This window comes from Oncorhynchus nerka, linkage group LG3 (genome assembly GCF_034236695.1).
Source record: "Oncorhynchus nerka isolate Pitt River linkage group LG3, Oner_Uvic_2.0, whole genome shotgun sequence".
In the NCBI taxonomy this organism is placed as follows: domain Eukaryota; kingdom Metazoa; phylum Chordata; class Actinopteri; order Salmoniformes; family Salmonidae; genus Oncorhynchus; species Oncorhynchus nerka.
This window is the reverse complement of record NC_088398.1, coordinates 46,685,438-46,702,211: the sequence shown is the minus strand read 5'-3', so window position 1 is coordinate 46,702,211 and position 16,774 is coordinate 46,685,438. Positions and strand designations below refer to the sequence as shown.

At 42.5% G+C, this 16,774-nt stretch overlaps 1 protein-coding gene across 8 annotated transcripts in view; it reads right to left on the bottom strand.

The window, feature by feature from the left end:
- LOC115109387 (oxysterol binding protein-like 6) overlaps positions 1-13,591 on the bottom strand; it is a 59,770-nt gene extending 46,179 nt beyond the window's left edge. For 5 of the 8 annotated variants that reach the window (XM_029634224.2, XM_065012790.1, XM_029634240.2 and 2 more), the window contains exon 1: positions 13,317-13,591. The gene's annotated coding sequence lies outside the window, so the exon portion shown is untranslated. The remainder of the gene's footprint in view (positions 1-13,316) is intronic. The other 3 variants (XM_029634249.2, XM_029634277.2, XM_065012787.1) reach the window with 1 other exon arrangement.
- Between the last annotated feature and the right edge of the window lie 3,183 nt (positions 13,592-16,774).

Sequence of the window (16,774 nt, the reverse complement as noted above, 5' to 3'; positions counted from 1 at the left end):
ACAGTGAATTATAAGTGAAATAATCTGTCTGTAAACAATTGTTGGAAAAATTACTTGTGACATGCACACAGTAAATGTCCTAACCGACTTGCCAAAACTATAGTTTGTTGACAAGAAATTTGTGGAGTGGTTGAAAGATGAGGTTAAATGACTCCAACCTAAGTGTATGTAAACTTCCGAAAGAAAGACCCAGAGTTACCTGTGCTGCAGAGGATAAGTTCATTAGAGTTGCCAGATAAATGTCTCACAGAGCTCAAGTAACAGACACATCTTAACATCAACTGTTCAGAGGGTCTTCATGGTTGAATTGCTGAAACGAAACCACTACTAAAGGACACCAATAAGAAGAGATTTGCATGCGCCAAGAAACATGAGCAATGGACATTAGACCGGTGGAAATCTGTCCTTTCCCACTGATTTGTTGAACAATTCTTTGGTTAATACATGATTCCATTAGTGTTATTTCCTCGTTTTTATAATGTAGAAAATAGTAAAAATTAAGAAAACCCCTTGAATGAGTAGGTCTCCAAACGTTTGAGTGGTACTGTACCTTATATACATAAGTATTTGCTATGAGACTCGAAATTGAGCTCAGGTGCATCCTGTTTCCATTGACCATCCTTGAGATGTTCCTACTACTTGAATGGAATCCACCCGTGGTAAATTCAATTGATGGGACATGATTTGGAAAGGCACACTCCTGTCTATATCAGGTCGCACAGTTGAAAGTGAATGTCAGAGCAAAAACCAAGCCATGAGGTCGAAGGAATTGTCCGTAGAGCTCCAAGACAGTTCTGGGGAATGCTACCAAAAAAATGTCTGCAGCATTGAAGGTCTGCAAGAACCCAGTTGGTTCCATCATTCATAAATGGAAGACGTTTGGAACCACCAGGACTCTTCCTAGAGCTGGCCACCCAGCCAAACTGATTAATCGGGGGAAAAGAGCCTTGGGTAGTGGGTTTAATTCCCAGGAGCACCCATACGTAAAATCTATGCACACATTACAGTAAGTCGCTTTTGATAAAAACGTCTGCTAAATGGCATGTATTATACACTGAGTATACAAATAATTAAGAACACCTGCTCTTTCATTGAGACTGACCAGGTGAATCCAGGTGAAAGCTATGACCCCTTATTGATGTCACTTGTTAAATCCACTTCAACCAGTGTAGATGAAGGGGAGGAGACCGGTTAAAGATGGATTCTTAACCCTAGAGATAATTGAGACATGGATTGTATATTTGTGCCATTCAGAGGGTGAATGGGAAAGACAAAAGACTGAAGTGCCTTTGAACAGGGGTCTGGTAGTAGGTGCCAGGTGCACTGGTTTGTGTCAAGAACTGCAACTTTGCTGGGTTTTTCACACTCAACAGTTTCCTGTGTGTATCAAGAATGGTCCGCCACTCAAAGGATATCCAGCCAACTTGACACAGCTGTTGGAAGCGATAGAGTCAACATGGGCCAACATCCCTGTGGAACACCTTTGACACCTTGTAGAGTCCATGCCCGGATGAATTGAGGCTGTTCTGAAGGCAAAAGGGGTTGGGGTGCAACTCAAATATTAGGAAGGTGTTCCTAATGGTTAGTATACTCAGTGTATATATGTACAGAACAAAAAATGAATGCAACAGGAAAAGTGTTGGTCCCATGCTTCATGAGCTGAAATCAAATGTATTTATTCATTACAAGCACCATGCTCTACCAACTGAGCTGCAAAGGACGACACGTTTCATGTAGAATACACAAGGTGCAATATTCACATTTGTGCATTAGCAGTTTCTCTTGTTATGCCAGTCACTCACTTAGTCATGTCAGCTAACTGGTGTCGGTCTGGACTCGAACTCGATTTGCTCCGGTCTTGGTATTTAATACCGGTCTTGGCATGACATTTTTCTTAATAAACTATGTGTCCTTTTCATGACATTTAAAAAAAAAAAATGATGAATAAAATAAATGAAATAGTAGGCCAATTCCACAGCCCAGTAGATACAACTAATCATTTTGGTTGTGAAGTGCATTAGCAAAACGCTTTGTCCTTTCTTTAGAACAAAATGCAATTTACCACTTGGCTGTCTATTATATCACCCTGTCACAGGCCCTCCCAGTCAACCCCACCTCATAATATTGCCTGCTACAGTTGTCCAGATTCCAGCCAAACATGCAGCATAGAGAAGACCAGCAATGGGGCCCTCGTCAACATCATGCAGACATGCCTTCGCAGTGAGCCTTCTTTTGAATGGAACAGTCAGCCACTTGTTGGCAAGTATCCGGCCAGACCCCTACAAATGCAGAAGCTAATCCAATTCACTATTTTGATACATTTGATAACCTAATTGTGAAACACAAGACATTATTTGTTGCTCATTTTCTACTTCTAAAATGCATATAATGTCCAGGGCATAACCTAGCCTGGTGGAACCAACCTGATCGCTGTGTTCACCATTCTATTTCACTTTATGATATCTGAAGTGAAATGCAAAGGTGAATGCAGCAATCAGGTTGCTTCCACCAACGCTAATCATAACCACCACTGATAATGTAATCAGTGCTCTGTGTTTGTATGTGACCGACCAATATCTTTGACGAGGGGCCAGGAGCTGATATGCGCTGCTATGCGGGGGCGCTGGCAACGGCCTCACCCTAGCCTGTTCATGCTCACCAACGGTTGTCGATTGGGAGAACAAGAATTAGGTGGGTTTAGTCTGACTTGTTCAAACTTCAACATAGGTGATATCTGACACACAAACATATACTATTACTAACTGCCATTGGTAATTGAACAGTGGCTGTGTATGTGTTCACAGGAAGATGTATGGTGACTTGCAAGATGATGTGATGAAGTCCAGGCTGACAGATGGGCTTGATACTGATGTCTCTAAATGGAGAGAGACCTGGCACAACATTTTTACTAGACAACTTTTACTTGTATTGTCTTTTTCTATTATTGAATTGAATAGTACACTATCAGTCAAAATGGGGAGGTTATTGTAGTTATTGAACTCAACCTGCAGTATGTTTGTTTGTTGTGATTGAGTGGGCAAGATTCTGACAGATGGGTGTGTCATGGTGGTGGCAAGGACACACCCAAATCAAACCACACCCCCAAGCCAACTCACTTTTGGCTTTTGTCTTGGCTGCCAGCATTTCTTGAGGAGCAAGACAAAACACAAGGCCAAATCAGCGGGTGGAAAATATTTTCTAAGACCCCTTTTCCATCCAGAAATCAAAGCCTTTACTTATGCCACATGTTTAAGATGGAAAATGGTAGAAAAAAATGTATATATGCCTTCATTTCCCAGAAATATAGACTCTTAGCTTTCATTTGACGCCCAATTTGATGTGCTCCTATGTTGGTGCTCATGGGACCTTTTACATGGAAATGCCCACATATACACACAGAATGGGGTCCTGCCGGTTCTGTTCATCTGTCCATGACAATGATCTGTTCATCTACAGTCTTTGTTACGGCACCTAGAGAAATGTGTGAACAATGCCATCTGATCTGGGTTCAAGAACACAGAACAGTCTGTGCTTTTCTCTACTAGTACATTGTAGGCCTATACAAAGTAAACTCAGTAAAGTCAGACTGACAGAGGGAGGCAAAACAGAGAGACTACCGTCCCATCCAAACACAGACACCTGCCTTCTTTTGTAGATCAAAGGCTAGTAGGAAATCCTTATTTCCTCTCAACTGCCCACTTCAAAGAGTGTTCATCATATTATCTGTGGTGCAGCAAGTTAGGACCTTGACCGGGCTTCAATCTGTCCCCAACACAAGGCCACAGTTTCACAGTATCTCACTCCACTATATACCCCTATAGAACAACTATAATTTAGTCCCTAACCTTTTTGGACCCTTTGAAAGTACCGCAGTGTTGTTCTGGGAGTGAATAATAATAAGAGGTTAAAAACATTTAGCTAACACTGTCAGCTGTCGCTGGCCATCAGAGTTGGGATTTGCAGAGGAAATGAGTAAGCAACCTATGAGCAACATTTGCACAATCGTAGGACTGCAGAAATGTCTGATGGAATTGAAATCACTCGATACACTTACTGCACTAAATGTTCATCTCTTCACTAAAACAAGGAAAAACATATCACATGATCTTTTATTAGCCATGCGACTGTCTACGGTATCTTTTTGTATTTGTATGTATTATGGATCCCCATTAGATGCTGCCAAGACAGCAGCTACTCTTCATGAGGACCAGCAAAATGAAGGCAGTTATACAATTTTTTAAAAACATTACAATGCATTCAACAAATACAAGTAGTGATGAAGTCAATCTCTCCTCCACTTTGAGACAGGAGAGATTGACATGCATATTACTAATGTTAGCTCTCTGTGTACATCCAAGGGCCAGCCGTGCTCCCCTGTTCTAAGCCAATTGACATTTTCCTAAGTCCCTCTTTGTGGTACCTGACCACACGACTGAACAGTAGTGCAGGTCTGACAAAACTAGGGCCTGTAGGACCTGCCTTGTTGATAGTGTTGTTAAGAATGCAGAGCAGCACTTTATTATGGACAGACTTCTCCCCCATCTTACCTACTGTTGTATCAATATGTTTTGACCATGACCGTTTACAATCCAGGTTACTCCAAGCCGTTTAGTCACCTCAACTTGCTCAATTTCCACATTATTTATAACAAGGTTTTGTTGAGGTTTAGGGTTTAGTGAATGATTTGTCCCAAATATAATGCTTTAATTTTTTTAATATTTAGGACTAGCTTAGTCTTTGCCAATCATTCTGAAACTAAATGTAGCTCTTGGTTAAGTGTTGCAGTCATTTCACTCGCTGTAGTAGCTGACGTGTATAGTGTTGAGTCAACCGCATACATAGACATACTGGCTTTACTCAAGGCCATTGGCATGTCATTAGTAAAGATTGAACAATTTAAGGGGCATAGATAGCTTCCCTGGGGAATACCAGATTATGTCAGAGGCTTCCATTAAAGAAAACCCTCTGTGTTATGTTAGACAGGTAACACTTTATCCACAATATAGCAGGGGGTGTAAAACCATAACACATGTGATTTTCCAGCAGCAGACTATGATCGATAATGTCAAAAGTCGCACTGAAGTCTAACAAAACAGCCCCTACAATCTTTTGGACATCAAGTTCTCTCAGCAAAATCAGTAATTTGTGTAAGTGCTGCGCTTGTTGATTTTGCCTTATGGATGGAGCTTCATATAAACATACAGGCTTTGTGGAGAACACTAAGCAGATAACAATCATGCTTCCTTATGATTCTTCCCAAATAGGCACCTGTACTATCAAATGTTCCCTGTTATATAACTATAACCCCCCCACCACCTTCATGACAAGTCAAGAAAACTGGGTTTTCCTCCCACCTACACCTCCTCCGAACCAAAATGCCTTCTCAGCCTAATCACCCACATGAAACCACAACTGAGTCCCATCCCATCTAACCACGATTTCACCCTCCAGCTAATCTGAAGAATGTCAGGTGGGCTACAGTGCTTTCCTTCCAGAATCTGGTTCTGATCCAAATCATACACTTGGAGACTTGTCAATAACGGCCTCTGTGATTGGCTATGGCAGGGAATCTAGGAAAATCCAGGATACTGTAGGATTGTTTTCTATTAGAGTGGATGGCTACAACAGTGTGATGTTTCAGACTGCTATACTCCAAAGGATAGAATTCCTTGTACAATTAAAATAATCTAATTAGAGCCATCTGTGCAGACATCCGTTTCTTGACTGATCAAGGTTCATTAAATTGAACTCGGGAGACAGTCCAACCAGCCTGTAAATAGTAAAGCAGGAACTGAGTAAACAACCCTAATTATTAGACACATGGCTGATAGAAAGACTTACGCAATATTGGTCACATCTTGTTATTTGTGTTCAATTCAGTGGAATGCTAAATCATAGTCCTTGCCAGGCATTTATCATTACCAAAGGATGGAAAAATGACTGGCTGGACAGCTTGTTCGCTTCATTTGCAACTAATCAAAAGTACAAATTGGTTACCAAAGACTGCAAAACATGTCATTATAAGAGTCCATCCATTACGGAGCTGTATCAGAATATGCTGAGATGTGTAGATGAGGGATGCCAATGGCTCATACAAGCCCACAGGGCAAAACGTGGCTAATATTAGCAGAGCAGTGAAGTAAAGTCAATGTTTAGGAAGTAGTTAACGACACATTCATGTGTCGAGTCATTTATTTCCCTCTTTCGGGCATCAGAACCACCACTGAGTGTTTTCCAAAAGGCCTCTATGGCAGGAATGTTAGCCAGCCAGCCAGGCAATTCTCCACAGTACTAAACTGCCATAGAGAGAGAAGGAAAAGGCATTCATACCAAAGACCTCGGGGAGGTTTAGCCAAAAGGCTGTCGGCCATCCAGTCGGCCATGAGTTAAATGTCCTTCCTTGGCAAAGGAAATGTGACAACAGCAGATCCACTGGCCTAGGCCAAGTGCCCTAGCTAAGTATCCACAACACTAAGATAGTAGTAGGACAGTAGTGGCTCCTGCTGTCTCCAGCACAGTTGAAATCCTTGGATTAAACTTTACTTTTCCCGCCTGCCCCCATTAGATTTGGGAGGGGCTGAGGAGGAGGAAGATGAGGAAGCTCACTTAGAATAGCCAAGTGCCCCTGAGTGCTTCCAGCATGTTAAGCAGCTTACAGCCATAGCCCAATGAAGCAGGGATTTTCTATTGATACGTGAGGACAAGTCTGTTGTCTTGTCTATTTTGGATACGTCGTTGTTGTCGAGTGGTCCAAATGTAGACGCAAAAGCATACACATGTTCTGGAAAAGGAATGACAAGCACAACGACTTCACGCCGCAGGACAAATCACCACTCTACAGTGGGAGCCATATATTTCACACCACTTAAAATCACACGCCAGTAACAAATCCAATTTACATATTGACTTTACCTATGCAGGGGAAGGGGGTACTAATCTTTTCCTTGTTTCGATGAGAGGTATATCAGGCACATGTACAGTACCACCTAGTTAGTCATCGTTATCACACTGGTATTGACGGGACTGTCTGCTGCCCCGAGGATGCCGCTGATCACCCTTTCTGTTGCACAATTAAGCAGGCCCGACAACCGACTCATGCAGATAATATTACAGGAAGAGAACACAGGGGGCTTTGTTCCCATTGGAGCACAACTATTGTCTGAGATTATTAACAGGTAATAATGAATATTGATCGGATGAGTGGGAGGGGTGAGCAGCAGGGTTTAGATGAACTGAACTGCTAACAATAGGAGGGGTTAAAAGAGTTGCGAGTGCATTTCGTATGGTGTCACCTTCGAATGTGATGATTAATGTTGCAACTGCTTCAACTTGAATTAGCGCATAGTAACACCACATATAGAACAATGAGACAGATATTTCACTGGATGTATACATGTGAAGCATCCGCTTGGCTTTTCCACTCACTACCAAATATGTGACCGACCACCTCAATTCGGTCTTATGTAGCAAAATTTGAAACAGTGTTTTTTTTACATTGGATAAAAGCAGATACACAGAGCTACAAAATGGTATATCATACAATGCATTTGACGAACAATGGGAAAGTAATTCAGCTACTGAAAAACTTGTAACCTCACTTTTGAGAAAATGGTCTTTGAATGTTTTGGTACCTACTGGAGAGCTCTTCTTTGTCTACACCCATTCAGCATCGTTCACACCCTCTTAAAAATTTGCCCCCATCCAAACTCTGGCCATTTTACTCGCCCTATCAGAGCTAGTTAGGCTGTTTTTATCCAGAGCATTGATAACTGTAACTGTGCTGCTGGCAACAATTTAACTATGCTTTCTTTGCCAACGTTTACTGACACCGGCCATATATTCAATGGGTGTTGAGCGTTCGTAAATTCATCAGTTATTCTGCGCTCTGGCACACTCAGATGAGAGTGCTCTGAAATCGGAGTAGATGGCCAGACTAAATTTACGAACGCACCCGAAATGGTTACTTGCATAGTGGAGTCTTTTGTTAAGACATGTAGCTAGCTAGCTAAACAATGAACTATCATCGCAACTCATGACGTTACTACCCTGCATGAATCTGCAGGTAGCTAATCAACCAGATTCAATGTTAGATAGCCAAGCAAATGGCTCTGATATACAAATAATAATATCATACACGCAGTGGTAACCTGTCATTCAGGGCAGAGCCCCACCTGTTTTGAGCCACACATTTTTTGCAAAAAATAAATAATATTTATTCTCTCAAAACAACTATTAACTCGGAACTACGAAAACTTGACTTCAGTGAGTTCAAGACAACTGGGAAGTCGGGAATAAACAAGCTCTGACTGGGAAAATACGTTTTGAAGGGTCATCCAGCTCGGAATTGTAAATCCGGCCTCTTTCTAGAGCTACGACCTGAAAATCAATGACATCACCATGATTCGACATTGTTTACTCCAAGTTCCCAGTTGTTTTGAAAGAACCATAAATCCAGAGAATGCCAAACATTGATGACAAAATGTCCCACGAAGAACCGCCGTGCCACCTTCCTGTTCAAGTGAGCACAGCACAACAAGTTGAGTCCAAAAAGGTATTGTATGCTGCTGCATAAATTATGTAATATGCCAGGGAGATATGTATACTGTAGCTAAGAAACTAATACTAAGTGTATGTTGTGTAGTAAGATGTTGGTAGCCCATGTGCCTCACCCTATTCATTTGGTCTATTTACCCCTCTTAATTTTGCCTACTGTTCTGACTTTATGGTGCACATGTAGCCGATAAACTGTTTTAGAGAAATGCAATCATTGAATATTGTAAGAGCTTTTTTTGTCTGCTTATATGCCCCCATTATTTATCCTACGGTTCTGACTTGGTGTACAGGGAGAACACTGTAAGAATGGCCTATGTTCGGAATTCTGACGCTGTACATTTTAAAAGTGCTAGGGAAATAGTTATGACTACGTCTGTCCTAGCTCGCTCATTAATGATTTAATGGAAATTACAGATTTCCCCTTGTCCTTATGCCATAGTTTGTGCATCTCAAGTATCATTAAAAACCACATTTGTTTAAGCAAGTCAGCCATATCAGCTATGTTTTTTAAAAAGGCAGTAAATGAGGCTGAACCAACTGTTTCACTGCCAGACAAGGCTCCTCTGATAGCCAGGTGTAGCAGTGGTAAGATGTTGGGACTGCTGTTGGGGCTGCTTTACGTAGACTGTTTGTGGGCACCGTTTTTTGCCCCACCAAGATTTACATACTAAAATCACCACTGCATACACATAACGTTTGCTAGCGAGGCAGCCAGCTAGCATTAGCTAACTAACAGTACACTTCAGCCTCGCGAGTGGTGCAGTCGTCTAAGGAATTGCATCACAGTGCTAGCTGTGCCACTGGAGATCCTGGTTTGAGTCCAGGCTCTGTCGTAGCCGGCCGCGACTGGGAGACCCATGGGGCGGTGCACAATTGGCCCAGCGTCGTCCGGGTTAGGGGAGGGTTTGGCCGGCAGGGATGTTCTTGTCCCATCGCGCACTAGCGACTCCTGTGGCCGGGCGCAATGCACTCTGACACGGTCGCCAGGTGTACAGTGTTTCCTCCGACACATTGGTGCGGCTTGCTTCCGGGTTAAGCGGGCGCTGTGTCAAGAAGCAGTGCGGCTTGGCTGGGTTGTGTTTGAGGACGCATGGCTCTCGATCTTCGCCTCTCCAGAGTCTGTACGGGAGTTGCAGCAATGGGACAAGACTAACAATTGCATACCACGAAATTTTGGAGAAAAGGGGTTAAAAAAAGAAAAGAATACAGTACATGTCCAGCCCACTCATTATCTCAGTCAATCATGGCTAGTGGGAAGGTTGCTTACTTTTTCTGTGGCTAAACCAACTAGGCTTGTAATTTAACATTTTTATTTGTATTTACAGATGGCATACAAGTTTGTTATTAAGGCACATGAAGTTCACATGTTCAAGAAGGCATTTCCGCCAAAAAACGCATTTCGATTTAAAAAAAAGTGTTTACTAGTAGGCTGTCATTGTAAATAAGAATGTGACTTGCAAAGTTAAATAAAAGTTTTAGATGTTTTATTATTATCATTATGATTTTTTTTAACCTTTATTTAACTAGGCAAGTCAGTTAAGAACAAATTCTTATTTACAATGACGGCCTACCAAAAGGCCTCCTGCGGGGGTGGGGGCAAACTGAAAAGACGAGCGACCCAGGGATGTGTGTGCTATGGGGACCTTTAACAGAATGTGACTGGCAGAACGGGTGTTGTATGTGGAGGATGAGGGCTGCAGTAGATATCTCAGATAGGGGGGAGTGAGACCTAAAAGGGTTTTATAAATAAGCGTCAACCAGTGGGTCTTGCGACGGGTATACAGAGATGATCAGTTTACAGAGGAGTATAGAGTGCAGTGATGTGTCCTATAAGGAGTATTGGTGGCCAATCTGATGGCCGAATGGTAAAGAACATTTAGCCGCCTGAGAGCAACCTTACCTGCCAATCTATAAATTATGTCTCCGTATTCTAGCATGGGTAGGATGGTCATCTGAATTAGGGTTAGTTTGGCAGCTGGGGTGAAAGAGGAGCGATTTAGTCTAGATTTAACTTTAGCCTGTAGCTTTGGTATCTGCTGAAAGAAGGACAGTGTACCGTCTAGCCATACTCCCAAGTACTTGTATGAGCTCTAAACCCTCAGAGGTAGTAATCACACCTGTGGGGAGAGGGGCATTCTTCTTAACAAAACCACATGACTTTTGTTTTGGAGGTGTTCAGAACAAGGTTAAGAGAAAGCTTGTTGGACACTAAGAAAGCTTTGTTGTAGAGCGTTTAACACTAAATCCGGGGAGGTGCCAGTTGAGTATAAGACTGTTTCATCTGCATATAAATGAATGAGAGAGCTTCCTACCTGAGCTATGTTGTTGATGTAAATTGAGAACAGCGTGGGGCCTAGGATCGAGCCTTGGGGTACACCCTTGGTGACAGTCAGTAGCTGAGACAGCAGATGTTCTGACTTTATACACGCACTCTTTGAGAGAGGTAGCTAGCAAACCAGGCCAAAGAGCCCTTAGAGACACAAATACTCCTTAGCCGGCCCACAAGAATGGAATGGTCTACCGTATCAAAAGCTTTTGCCAAGTCAGTAAAAACAGCAGCACAACACTGCTTAGAATCAAGGGCAATGGTGACATCATTGAGGACCTTTAAGGTTGCAGTGACACATCCATAACCTGAGCAGAAAACCAGATTTCATACCAGAGAGAATACTATAGACATCAAGAAAACCAGTCAGTTGATTATTGACAAGTTTTTCCAACACTTTTGATAAACAGGGCAAAATAGAAATAGGCCGATAACAGTTTGGATCAGCTTGATCTCCCCCTTTAAATAAAGGACTAACTGTGGCTGCCTTCTAAGCAATGAGAACCTCCCCTGAGAGGAGAGACAGGTTAAAAAGGTCAGAGATGGGCTTGGCGATTATACTGTAGGGGCAGCAACCTTAAAGAAAACAGGGTCTAAACCACCCAGATGTTTTTGGGGAGTCTAGTTTAAGGAGCTCCTTTAGCACCTCTGACTCAGTGACTGCATGCAGGTTAGAAACCTAAATAAAAAATATATAACATTAAATATGTTCAAACGGCTCTTCTGTGAAGTAGTGACCCGCGACATACACCTAGTTTCCTGAAACGGGTCACATGTGGTAGTGAGAAGATGGGACGAGATGATTTGTGGCAGATTTTCTGCAAATTTTCGATTCGATTAAACATTTGATCTCAATACAGTTCTGTTCCCAAAACCAAAATATGTTATGAACAGAGTGGACTAAGGTTTGTAGACTTTAACCTTTTTTTTTAAAAATCACGTTGTTTACAGTAAGTGCAAAGGCGAATTGAGTTATTGCACACGTGCAATTCACAGAGTAGGCGTTGACTTACGGAAATATGCAAATTATGCTAGAACGTGCCAATAGGATCTCGCTAGCTAGTGCTTGGCTCTGCCCCCCTCTTTGCTTGTTCTGCTCACTATGGCTTATTTGTTTCTAACAGGGCAAAATGTGGCTAATATAAGCAGAGCAGTGCAGTAACGTCAATGTTTAGTAAGTGATTAACAACACATTAATGTGTTAAGTCATTTGTTTCCCTCTTTCGGCCTCAGAACCACCACTAAGCATTTTCCAAAAGGAATCTCATTAAACCTGATGTTAATAACTGGGTCCTTCAGGTCCACAGGCTCTTCAGCTAACTACTGTTATTGACTAATTAAAGCACAGCTCATGGGTTCCAATTGTGAGTCACAATTTTCAATAAAACCAGTCATCAGAAAGACGAAAAGGTTTAATGGTGAAACTAGTCTCAATGTGGCTTTAATAAGAGTGCTGGTCTAGGATCAGTTGTGCCTTCTAAATCACACAAATAAGAAGATCAGCACTACTACACCGAGCCACTTTCTGAATATGGGACCTGGTTCTGCCTGGGGATTCGATATGACTCTATGAACTGATGTGAAAGAATGATACATTGAGGTCTCCTCTCCTTGGTCCTAAATCAATTACAGAAACAGAAACAGAAACAGGCAGATAATTACAACATTCCTCTTGTAAATCCCTTCCTCAAGGCTTTGTCCTTTTGGATATTTTTAAACCTCACTGCAATGTCACTTCCTGACCTTCATTTCAGCAAATTCCCTGATGGGATGGATGCTCATCCAGAATATCATTGTAGGCTACTGGCAGAGGAGTTGGAAAAGGTCTTGATACAAGTTGCATCACACGTTAAAGATGATTCCAGATTGTCTGTGCCTGACTTGGGCAGGAGCACACATGAGCTGAGTACCACCACCTAAAATGTTCCACTGCTTCAACTCCTGCACCCCTTATAGAATATTAGTTCAAAAGTATTGTGGAGCTCCTGTACCTAAGTACCGGCTGCCAAAAAAACGAGTACGGGCTGCTTTTCAGTCCAAGTCATGCACTGCAGATAGTGACAGCGTGATGATGCAACTTGTATGTACGTCACTCACCAATCAATTTTCGCATCATTAAAGGATAAACTGACACTGTACCACTAAATATGACTTAAAATATGAATTAAGTGTAGGCCCCTTTGCAGACAGTTATGTTTCAAGTCAGAAGTCGGCCATTCAAACGCAGCAAAAGTAGACTGTCATCCATTTCTCAGGTAGTCATTGGTTAGATGGGGTTATAAACATAAGTAGCCTTCCACTGTGTCTGAGGATGCCGAGTTATCACTTGAATGGATAACATTTTCTAGATGTTTATTTTTTTACTTCAATTTCAAAGCGTAGGGAAACAATTCACATAAAATAGTAAGATCAAGTATGGAAAACATTGCTAGCTTACCGATGTTTCGTTGTATTGACCATGTCTGCAATTTTTTGCGCAGGAAATAAATGATACGACTTCCCTATGCAACAGAAAACCCCGCGTTCCTATTGAGACAGATGATGTTAGCCTACGATGCTCCGCGTTGAAACCCCTTGCTAATACAGTAGATGAGATCGAGGTTTAGAACATAAGCAATGGAAAGTCAAAAAAGTGCTGTGTATGCCCGTTCTCTTCTTGAATGCAGTCACTCAGACGGATGCTCAACGCTCCTCCCTGCAGCAAGAATGAGTTTTGGAGGGAAGAAATGACCGTACTGGATCAGAGCGCAAATGGGCCAATTGTGTTTCGCAAAACCAGGCACTGGATTATTTTATGTCAGCACAGGGAACAAGTTCCCTGATAGACTGACGTCCCGAGACAGACCGCTACAGAGGAATTATAATTATAACACGTTTCGGGGTTAGAAGGATTGTGCTAAGCATAAATTAGAAATTCAAGAATCAGTGGAAAGCCTTCTTGAACCGCAGGGAATCTTACTGATTGTGCCTATAAAAAGACCAAAAGAACATACTAAAACACAGACACACACTGTTCTATGCAACATAATTTTATTTTATATTTTAGTGTGATGGCCTACAACACCAGGACAAATGGTGTTCGTTTTTATAGGTCCTTGTGTGTGATGGTACTATAAGGTCTATCTGGCACATGTAGAAGTGTGCTTGCTCCGTAACTGCAAATTGGTGGCAGTGTGGGATAACCAACCTGTGGTCTCTTACCTGTTAGAAGTGTTCCCATGTCACATTGTGGTTTATGTCTGGGGTCTTAGTCCTGGATCTGTATGTGTGCATACTACGGCCTCATCCAGAAGGTCTGGATCTGTATGTGTGCATACTACGGCCTCATCCAGAAGGTCTGGATCTGTATGTGTGCATACGATGGCCTCATCCAGAAGGTCTGGATCTGTATGTGTGCATACTACGGCCTCATCCAGAAGGTCTGGATCTGTATGTGTGCATACTATGGCCTCATCCAGAAGGTCTGGATCTGTATGTGTGCATACTACGGCCTCATCCAGAAGGTCTGGATCTGTATGTGTGCATACTATGGCCTCATCCAGAAGGTCTGGATCTGTATGTGTGCATACTATGGCCTCATCCAGAAGGTCTGGATCTGTATGTGTGCATACTACAGCCTCAGCCAAAAGGTCTGGAGCTGTATGTGTGCATACTATGGCCTCATCCAGAAGGTCTGGATCTGTATGTGTGCATACTACAGCCTCAGCCAAAAGGTCTGGAGCTGTATGTGTGCATACTATGGCCTCATCCAGAAGGTCTGGATCTGTATGTGTGCATACTACAGCCTCAGCCAAAAGGTCTGGATCTGTATGTGTGCATACTACGGCCTCATCCAGAAGGTCTGGATCTGTATGTGTGCATACTACGGCCTCATCCAGAAGGTCTGGATCTGTATGTGTGCATACTACGGCCTCATCCAGAAGGTCTGGATCTGTATGTGTGCATACTATGGCCTCATCCAGAAGGTCTGGATCTGTATGTGTGCATACTATGGCCTCATCCAGAAGGTCTGGAGCTGTATGTGTGCATACTACAGCCTCAGCCAAAAGGTCTGGAGCTGTATGTGTGCATACTATGGCCTCATCCAGAAGGTCTGGATCTGTATGTGTGCATACTACAGCCTCAGCCAGAAGGTCTGGATCTGTATGTGTGCATACTACGGCCTCAGCTGAAAGGTCTGGAGCTGTATGTGTGCATACTACGGCCTCAGCCAAAAGGTCTGGATCTGTATGTGTGCATACTACAGCCTCAGCCAAAAGGTCTGGAGCTGTATGTGTGCATATTACGGCCTCAGCCAAAAGGTCTGGATCTTCATGACACAGGTGGTACTGTTTACAACACTGTGGTTTCTGGTTTGAGCCCAACTCTCTGCATTCCCCCTTAATTACTACTAATAAAGATTGAGATCAGGTTAGAATCTTTGTTATATTTATCTGTGGGGTATAAAACTCCCAGTTGGTAAAAGTTTAAACCAGCCATTCGTCCAGGATGAATTTGAGTCATCTCATGCCCCCTCTCCTGGAGTATAAAGCAATGCAACATTGGAGTGTCAAGCAATGCAAGTTTCTCCCAAGAATTAGACTGCCATCTAGTGGTTGTAATTTAACCAAAGCCATCAACTCCGAGACAATATGGTGTAATTTTAGTGGCAAGCAAGATAGGTATTGTTGAGTGATGTAAATGAGTTGTGTATATTTACTACCAGTGCTGTACCAGTAGCAATTATTATATTTTGTATCTGTCATTAGAGGGTTACACCGTCTGCAGTCTCAAAGTTCTTAGCCACTCCCCTTGGCTCACATTACATCAGGTGCATTCCATTGAAGGCTGAACACACCCACAGCTGAAAATGTTGGTACTTCGCCAATATTCAGCGCTTTCTCGAGTACAGTACGTGACACTGTAGTATTGGCTATCAGCACCATGAGTCAGACATAAATAGTTGTTATCAGTGTGCTAACTCAGCTCTATATATTTGACTCTGGCATGGTACATACAGAGCTTTCACACCTCACCATCACAGTTTACTTGAAGTCCTACAAAGGATATCCACTCTAGTCTCACCCTTGCTTTACTTATCCTATTTTACATCCCACCTAACCCTCGCTTGCCCGTCATTTATTCTTAGCTTCCTTCTTCAACCTGGCACATGCCTTTGCTCCAACCATAACTCTTTCCAAATGTCGGACTACCCCACCCTCAACACAGCTATAGACTACACTACGGAGTCCTTCAAAATCTCTCCAGGCATTTAAAGGCTGCGTTGAAATAATGACTTATCAATGACCCAAGACCAGTTCAGTTAATCTCTACCATTGTGACAATGAGTCGTCATAATGCTGCAACAAATGTGCATTATCCTAGGGGCGTTGGCAGACACAATGCAAGTAACTTAATTTATTTCCCAGTGTGTCTATGTATGCGGATGACTCAACACTATAACACGTCAGCTACTACTGCAACTGGAATGACTGCAACACTTAACAAAGAGCTGCAGTTAGTTTCAGAATGGGTAGCAAAGAATAAGTTAGTCCTAAATATTTCCAAAACTAAAAGCATTGTATTTGGGACAAATTTTTCGCTAAACCCTAAACCTCAACTACATCTCGTAATGAATAATGTGGAAATTGAGCAAGTTGAGGTGACTAAACTGCTTGGTGTAACCCTGGATTGTAAACTGTCATGGTCAAAACATATTGATACAACTGTAGCTAAAATGCGCTGCTCTGCCTTAACAGCACTGTCAACAAGGCAGGTCCCACAGGCCCTAGTTTTGACACACCTAAAGTACTGTTCAGTAGTGTGGTCAGGTGCCACAAAGAGGGACTTAGGAAAATTGCAGTTGGCTCAGAACAGGGCAGCACGGCTGGCCCTTACAAAAACAAGTAGTGATGA